Raw genomic sequence first — 8,365 nt, 5'->3', positions numbered from 1 at the left:
GGGCATCGTGAGCCTCGGCGAGTTGCCGCCCTCGATGTGCTCGAGGACGTTGTGGAGCGTCCTATCCGGGGCGCTCCACCAACGCCGGCGACCCGCGGCGTTGTTGCGCGAAGGAGGAGGTGGCGGGCCGTCGTTGGACGCCAGTTCGCGCTCCCACCGCCGGAGAAAGAAAGAGTTCCACCGAGTGTAGTTCTCGGGGTGGTGGCGCGGGTCGGCGCGTTCTTCCTCCGTCATCGCCATCCGCGCCTCCTCGATGGCGACGTCGAGGGCGTGGCCCTGGGGCGGCGGCGGGATTGGCACGCCACCAGCGCTTAGCCTCCACCCGCCTCCGGGGGACCTCGTGTTCGGCGGGCAGGGTACCCCGCCTGGTGGAGGAGGTGCCCCTCCCACGCGTGGAGAGATCGGCGGGGGAACCCGTTGTTGGCTGCGCCGGCGTCGTCGTAGAACGCCATCGGTGGAGGTGGAGAGTGAGTGGAGGGAGAATGGAGGAAGAGTGGAGCAGGGACGTCGCGGCGAGCGGAGCGGCTTATATAGGCGCGGCGGGCGCCGGCGGTGCCGCGCGGAAGACGATGCATGCGCGGAAGACGATGCGTGCGCGGAAGACGATGCGACGACATTAACTCGCCGCGTGGAAGCTACGCGGCCGGGGAATGCTGAACGGTGGCAGGCTTTTACAGCGCGCGGAAGACGATGCGATGACGACGACGATCGGTGTCCCTCGCCGACAAGTTGGGGCCACCAGACGCGCGGGAAGTTTCCTCGGTGTTTCCCGCGTTTTCGTTTCGTCCGGACTCCCCGAGCGCTCCCCGGGGGGCCGGGGATGGCGTGGGATCGCCGGATGAATTTAGGCCTAAATCCGGACGAAATCGAGGAACCGGGGGCGCGACTAGGCCGAATTTCGCCGTCCGGATGGAAAAAACGTCGTTCGGGGCCTCGTCGGGGAGACGAGTGGAGATGCTCTAAGGCCTTCCACAATGTAGTCGATGCCCAAAGCGTACAAAGTTTGCCACCTCCTCATCGATCCCCTCATCGATCCCCAGAGAAAATGTTCAGGCTCCAACTCACACAGCGTTCGGCAGCTACATCGATGCCTGGAAACAAATGCAGAACCCACATAGCGTCCTTTTCTCCTTTAATCATGTTGAGGCATTAAAGTACTCCGTAGTAGTATTTTAATACCTGGCATATTGAGGCATCGGAGCACGGCGATTTACACAAAAATAACCCATTGTTGCAACTATAGTGCAGACTTACCCTCCGGGCAAACTATTTCACCCATCTAACCTTTTTGTGTGGCGCCCCTCCCATGGGCGCCACACATGGCAGTGTGGCGTCTGTGCCTGCAGCGCCACTCTCCCAGCCGACGTGGCGCCCTCGACGCTGAGCTGGTGCGCCGATCCGACGTGGCAGGATGTGTGGCGCCCATGGAAGGGGCGCCACACTACTCTTTATATATAATGTCTGTCTAGAGATAACAAAAGACTGTGGTAGCTCAATCGGATGAAGCAGAGCCGCGCCAAACCCGAGTTTGGCGGAGACGGCGGGGAGACCACAGAGCCACGCCTTATTGAGTAGTAACGTAGAGTAGTAATAACATGTGCATGTTACTACTCAATACTCCCTCCGTTCCTTTCTATAATGCCTATTATTTTTTCGCATTTGTTTCAGAATATAAGAGTAAAGCTATGTTTTTTTTGCAAAGAACCCCTTCCACCGATCAGGTCAAGTCCAGAAAATCTAGAAACCGATCTGGTCATGTATTTCTGAGATCTGTTTTCAGTTTTCTATTTTTTCTGTGATATCGCTAGGGGATTTTGTGTGAAAAAATGGCTCGCGCTAATTTCCGTGCCAAAAAACAATAGGCACTATAGAAAGGAACGGAGGGAGTATTATTTACTACTATGACTAGTCTAAATAAGGTCAACCACTTATCCACTTCGACCGGCTCGATAGAAAGAGGGGTAATAATGCTTAGAGCAAGTACAATAGAGTCCAGTCAGCTGACTATAAGACATTAAATAATATATTTTAGATGAGTTGGAGGAGAGAGAAGAGGAGAGAGAAGGGAGATGGGCTACTATGCAATAGCCAGCTCTTGCACGTACTCCTAGGCACCTTGTGAGAGTGAAATGTGGGCCATATATTAGTAAAGTACTACATTCTTATAGCCAACTATTGTACATGTTAGCTATATGATGACTACAAATGATATGACATCTTGTTATAGCCTATTGGAATTGCTCTTAGAACATCTCCACCACCACCTCTAAAACTACATTAAATAATAAAAGCAACTGTTCACGTAACACTCCTTAATAGGCCGGCTCAACTGTCATTTGTATTAAATAAATTCAAAGTAATGATTTTTGAAAATTGAAACATGTAAATAGTCAAATAGTTTAAAAGCCGTCAAAGTCCTGCCACACCATGAAAGGACCATGGTCTGGCATTTACTTAAAAAAGTTTACCGGTGGCATGCCGATACGAGGCCAGTATCCAGAGGTATATATGATGCCCCCCTACGGGGGCCTCACAGCGCTCCACGACAGGCCACTCGGCGCGCGCGGGCTGGGGCGCTCGCTCCGCTCCATGTCCACCGGTTGGGCCACGTGTCGCCTAACGATTGGCTATAGCGGTTAGGTGTGAGACAAAACCAGAAACCGGCCCAAGCCAAACCCTACCCACTTGCTCCGCGTCCTCCCCTCACCTCATGCCCCCTCCCATCCCCGCCGCCACCTCCTCCTCGAAATCGTCCCCTCAATCCCCATCCCTTTGCCGTCGCTGCTGCCCCTCTCCTCAGTCCTTCCTCCTCGCCGCGCTAGCGAGGAGGAGCACGATGCGCCGCCGCACTTCCTCGTCCTCCCGATCCCATCACGATTCTCCTCCCCAATCGATCTCCGGCGACCGCAGAGGAGGAGGCCGCCGCCGCTCGCCCGGAGTTGGGTCCCCACAAGCACACGAGGAGGAGGCCGCCGTTACCTTGCCCCACCATGGGCCGCTGCCTCACCCAGCGAGCATCTTTTTCTTCTGCATCTTCGTCCACCGCGCCGCGTGAAGAGACGAGGCCCTGCCATCCGCCCTTTCTCGTATTATCAGGTTTGTATCTGGAGATGCTCCTCAGCCACTTCCTCCCGTTGAGTCCGAAGAGATGATTTTTGCGTGTCTTTTCACTCTCCACATTCTCATACCATTGGGTATTTTGTTCTTGGTTATTCTTGATTGTACCAATGTTGTCCTGATCTAAAGCGTGCAGCTATATATTTGTTTAAAAGGATGTTGGCTTCTGTCTAATCGTTAGGTATTTTACATCTCAGGTTGATCTGCAACGTGGCTGATAATCCACTTCATCTACCTGCTTTAACCATTTTTGGAGCCAATAAATAAGAGGTTCCTTTCATTCGGGAGATGCACAAGGCATCGGTGCTGGAGCTCTGTACGACAGCACGGGCGTTGGGGCAGAGGTAGGTCGAGTGGAGATCCTTTTCTAGCTTGGACGACCCGTGCATCATGTAGGAGGAGGGAAAGCAGCATCAACGATTCCATGGTTCAAAGCTGATGACGGGGAGAGGAGGTGGTGTACGGAGGGGTAGGCAGAGAAGGTGACACCTCCGAGGAGCAGTGTTCAGCTTTCACCACAGCAAGTACCCTCATCCATGTCCTCTTCATCGCTGAAGACGCCGACGAACAGTGCACGGCCAACCCTCCTCTGCATCTTATTTTTAAGGTTCTTCTTTCTCTCTGTGTCAAACGTGCTCTCCTAGAGGTTGAGATAGAAGTGGAGGCATACTCTTCTTTAATTTAAGATCCTGAACATCACGTTTTGGTTTATGGGGATCCGTTTCTAATGCTTACACCGTGTTTCATAAAGTGACAAATTAGCTCATGTTTCATCTCTAGGTTAAATAAGATGCCAATATATTTTGGCTTCTCGGTTACAGTGGTCGGTTAGGTAATGTTTAATCTCTGTCTTTTAAATTTTCCTCACTTGTATTTTTTTGCGTTCCATTCAGACCACATCCATTGCTTTGTCTCTGTTTGATTTTGGATATTTTTGTGTTCTCATGCAGGTGTTATTGTGCCGCTGGGTTGCTCTCCGTGCTGATGCTTGCTAATATTTGACCCAAAATTCAATTTAACTCGGAAGTTCTCGGTGGTGTCTACCTACTATTTGATACAAAAATCATGTTTTGCATACCGGAATATTGTGTGCCCGTGAAGGTGATTTTTTGTTCTGTAAGTGGATTTTCCATTTAAATGTCACAGCAATATACTTTACTAGAATAAGTTGAGAGCCTCATATACTCCATGCAGTCAATTTTATAGTTGTAATGTTTTTGGTGACTCAGATTATTTGGATATTGAATGTATTTTTGATACTGAGAATTCAACTAATATTTTCCATTAATATTTTATTATTATCTTGCTTTAGTTTATACCTACACAGTTGGCTTTGATGCTTTGCTAAATTATGGTTTATGATTATTTTAGGCAATATGATGATTGCTTCATATTTTTTCTAGCGCTGGATGCATGTCAATTATAATCACATGGGACTTCCAAGTTCCAACTCAGGTTTATCTCTCCCTACTAATCCAGTTGCATCTCCATAGTCATCTTCCCCTCCACCATTTTATTTTAATTCATAAAGGTCAAGGTGAGGTAAAAGTAGAGGCAATTTCCTCCTCTCTTATTTAGCCCCTAGAAGCTTGAACATCTCATCTTTGTTTATCTATTGAAGTAATTATCCTATTCATTTAATTCCAATATCTTTCTGTAATGTGCAGTTTTGATTTGCTTGAGATTTTTCCACTTCAACTGTTGTGCTAAACTTTTTGGCTGAGGGAATATTTTGGAAATATGTGCACGTTAGGTATCATTACTCTTTTTTATATTCTCTATACCGGTGCAATTTTTTAGACTTTTGAGATCATAATATGAATAAATCTTAGATGAGCATGTAAGGACAGAGGTTTACATCCATTATGATGGGGAGGTTCTTACTAGGACAACGATTATTTCCATGTGATTAGTTAAGTCATTAGGATCACTTTTTTTGCGTTCATTAATTAGCACCTCATATTTCTAATTCAGGTTAACTATGTGCTACTCAGAGATTATGTATCACAGTGATCTCTGTACCTAGCTAGCACATTATGTCTAAATTTGAAGTTAATGTTCTAAACTTGGTACAGGTTCACCAATGGCAGGCGAGGAAACCGAGCCAACGAGACACACCACTGATTAGCATGTGCTTATGATTCTGTATTGTTAGGTGAGGAAACCAAGCCTGTCTCCGATTGCTTGACTATGATTCCGTATTGTCAGGATTTACTCTTCATGTATTATTCGATGTCGACCTCGACAAAGTGTAGCATTGCACTGGTGCGTATGTGTATATTAAATCTGCAGCAGGTATATGAATTTTACTTGGCATAAGGAGTTCAGATTGTTGCACATTATTCCCTCTTTATTTGCTGCCCTTTGCTTTCTGTTGTATTGATTAAAGTGATACGAAATGTGAGAAGATGCTTTCTGCAATGATAGTGGTCTGATGATTGAAGTGATTTTCTCAATAAGCGCTTTTTGTTATATTGATTTCAGTGATATGGAATGTGAGAAGCCTACTGTTTCTTACGATGAAAACAATCATGTGATTTTTTATCACAAGTCTGTTTAATTTACATGAAGTTGTATATTTTATAATTTGATTGCCAAAGTATATGTATGACAATATGAGTTGATTACGACATGATAGTTCGAGGTTGTAGCTTCTTGCATAATTTATACTCTCATGTCTGGATGGCTTTATTTAAAATTGTAGTTGATCTATGTATTACAGCTGGTTGTTTCACGTTAGTGGGATAATATTTTCAACTTGAAGGTTTTATTTCAAAATGTAGTTGATCTTGCTATGTTTTAGGGGAAAATCTTAGGAGAGTAGTTAATGGGAACTAATGCTTATTGCATTGTTATCCCAGGTGTCAAGCTGAATCAGATTCTTTTATTCCGTAATGTTGATGTTATGCTGCTACTTCGATGCTGCTTATTTTCTAGCGTGTGCTTTAAATACCATTTTATGAGATCTGACATATTTGTGTGTGCTTTGAGTAGATGAACCAATTATAAACTCCACTCAAAATATGCTTACTAGAATTATCGACCATGTATTATAAAACAGAGAACATTAACTAAGAAAGTTATGTTTGTGTTACAACTAGCAGCTGCCTCCAGTTGTTGTGTTGGTTCAGTTATACTTGTTCGGGTCCGTGTACTTCGGCTTCACCAAACACTATCTAACTTGTTGGTTTAAAGAACAATATGCCTGGCGAGTCACCCTAGAGAAAAGTCGGGCCCCTTAGCAAGTGTCTTCTTAGGGAATTATGAGCTTTTGTCTACTCTGCTTTCATTTCCTATGCATATGTTGCAGTATCTTTGTATGTTTGATATTTTTATCCTTTACTTATCACTTCAAATGGCTTCCGGTGGCTTAATATGTCCGAGGTTGTTGTACAATATGTAGGTCCAACATATTACTCTTAGATCTCTCTAAAATTTCTTATAAAATTATACTGATAATCATAACATGTTGACAAAATGATCATATCAGCTTGCCACTGAAACAAAAATACTCTTACCTTAGTGTGATCCACTGCAAACTATTGTATGCATTACTATTATTTTTAGGCATTCATTACTAAAACGGCTTTGTTAATAGTGCAAGGTCTCATTGAATTTTATGGGTTCTGCAAATCGTGAGGGTAACCGGAAAAGGAGTATATTCATGGTTGCAGAATCTATGATGAATTAAGTCGCTTTGATATGGTATCTCCATACGGAGTTACATACCCTACCAATGCTGAACAATGGGTCATCGCCAAATGAGTGGTATGCCATGATAGTTTATAAAAGGAGCTGCAGTAAGTATATGTAGTTTCAGAAAGCTGCAGTAAGTATCTGCAGTTTCAGAAAGCCGTGGTGCTTGGAAGGATTTAAGATAATATGTTATGCACATCGAATTACTCAAAGGTCTTGTACTTTTTTTATTCTCTCTGGTTAGTTGCAACTGGATTAGGTAGACATTTAATGGTTCTCTAACGAACATATACAATGGATTTTCCCCTGGTTCTTCTCGTTTTGTGCTTCAAGGTGTTTATGTTTGAATTTACCTAAAGCCCTTTCCGGTTATTTTGGTCCCAGCTTGACCAAATAATCCTAATTTTTTAATGTTTTTCTAAGAGTGCTTGGAATGATTTAAGACAATATGTTATGCATATTGAATTACTCAAACGCTTAAGTACTTTTTTTTCTCTCTGGTTAGTTGCAACTGGTCAGGATTAGGCAGACTGTTCATGACTTTTTGTGGTTCCAACTAGCTAATGTTGTACTACTTTTCTAACGGCTACTATTACGAGTGTTCATATAGGTAGAAACAGAGCATTCACAGCCATAAGTGCGACTGTAAACTTTAAATGAAACTTTTACAAAGGAAAAGAAGCAAAAAAAAGCTATTTGTTGAAATAGTTGAGTTTCTCATGCTAACTGATTGTTTTTTTTTGCAGCATTTGTTACATTCGGAGAAGAGAAAGAGAACAAAGTCCTAAAATATCAGTTCAACTTGGCTCTGTTTTTGTCATCTTGAATGCCCATGCTCAATCCTCACAAGTTTTGTCATCAAACATGGATCCACTGAGAGCTACTACATGCAAAATCCCTGGAGCCAAGCAAAAATGTAAAAAGGAAGCCAATATCACTGATGCTGCTTCAATATTAAGTTGTAGAAGAACAAGATGAAGAAGCTTATCTACTTTTACCCTATGTTGCAAGCTTAATCTACTTTTACCCTATGCTTTTCAGTGCCAGACTCGAATGGCTGAGTAGTTGAATTTTAGTTGATGATGACAAACTATGAATGCATGCTTGTATGGCTTGAATTCTTTTGTTGAATTCAGTGCTAGGCTATGGCTGGAGACATGGCTGTAACATAATGGTTTTCAAGTCTGAAAACATATATTCCAGTTCAGATCTAGAAAAAGGAAGCCTCAAAACATACGGTTCAGTTCTATAAGGGATCACACATTGGATGAAATTTCACATTTCATTGATACAATTACAACTTTGATTTCCAACACATCTACATAGATCGATGGTCACACACATTTACACTCCAACAAACCAAAACAAGATACAGAACCATGCATACACCCACGGGAGCAACTCTTTCTTTGTCAGACCGCCTTCCTCCGAGCCTGCAGCTGTTGTGGCATGGCGTCAACCGACTGTGGCGTGGTGTCAACCAACTTGCCTCGGTTGGCCGCAGATGTTGTGTGATGTGCCATCCTTGCCCGACTTCGGACTGACACCCTCT

The 8,365-nt window shown here is 44.2% G+C and overlaps 1 long non-coding RNA gene across 1 annotated transcript; it reads left to right on the top strand.

Annotated features, from left to right (window-relative positions):
• The first annotated feature begins 2,934 nt into the window (after positions 1-2,934).
• On the top strand, positions 2,935-4,137 carry LOC124702212. The gene is made up of 3 exons (XR_007002383.1): positions 2,935-3,096; positions 3,315-3,949; positions 4,068-4,137. It is a non-coding gene; the product is annotated as an uncharacterized LOC124702212 (long non-coding RNA).
• Positions 4,138-8,365: the final 4,228 nt, after the last annotated feature.

Source organism: Lolium rigidum, chromosome 3 (genome assembly GCF_022539505.1).
Source record: "Lolium rigidum isolate FL_2022 chromosome 3, APGP_CSIRO_Lrig_0.1, whole genome shotgun sequence".
Classification (NCBI taxonomy): Eukaryota; Viridiplantae; Streptophyta; class Magnoliopsida; order Poales; family Poaceae; genus Lolium; species Lolium rigidum.
The sequence above is the reverse complement of the archived record's forward strand: the minus strand, read 5'-3'. Positions and strand labels throughout refer to the sequence as shown.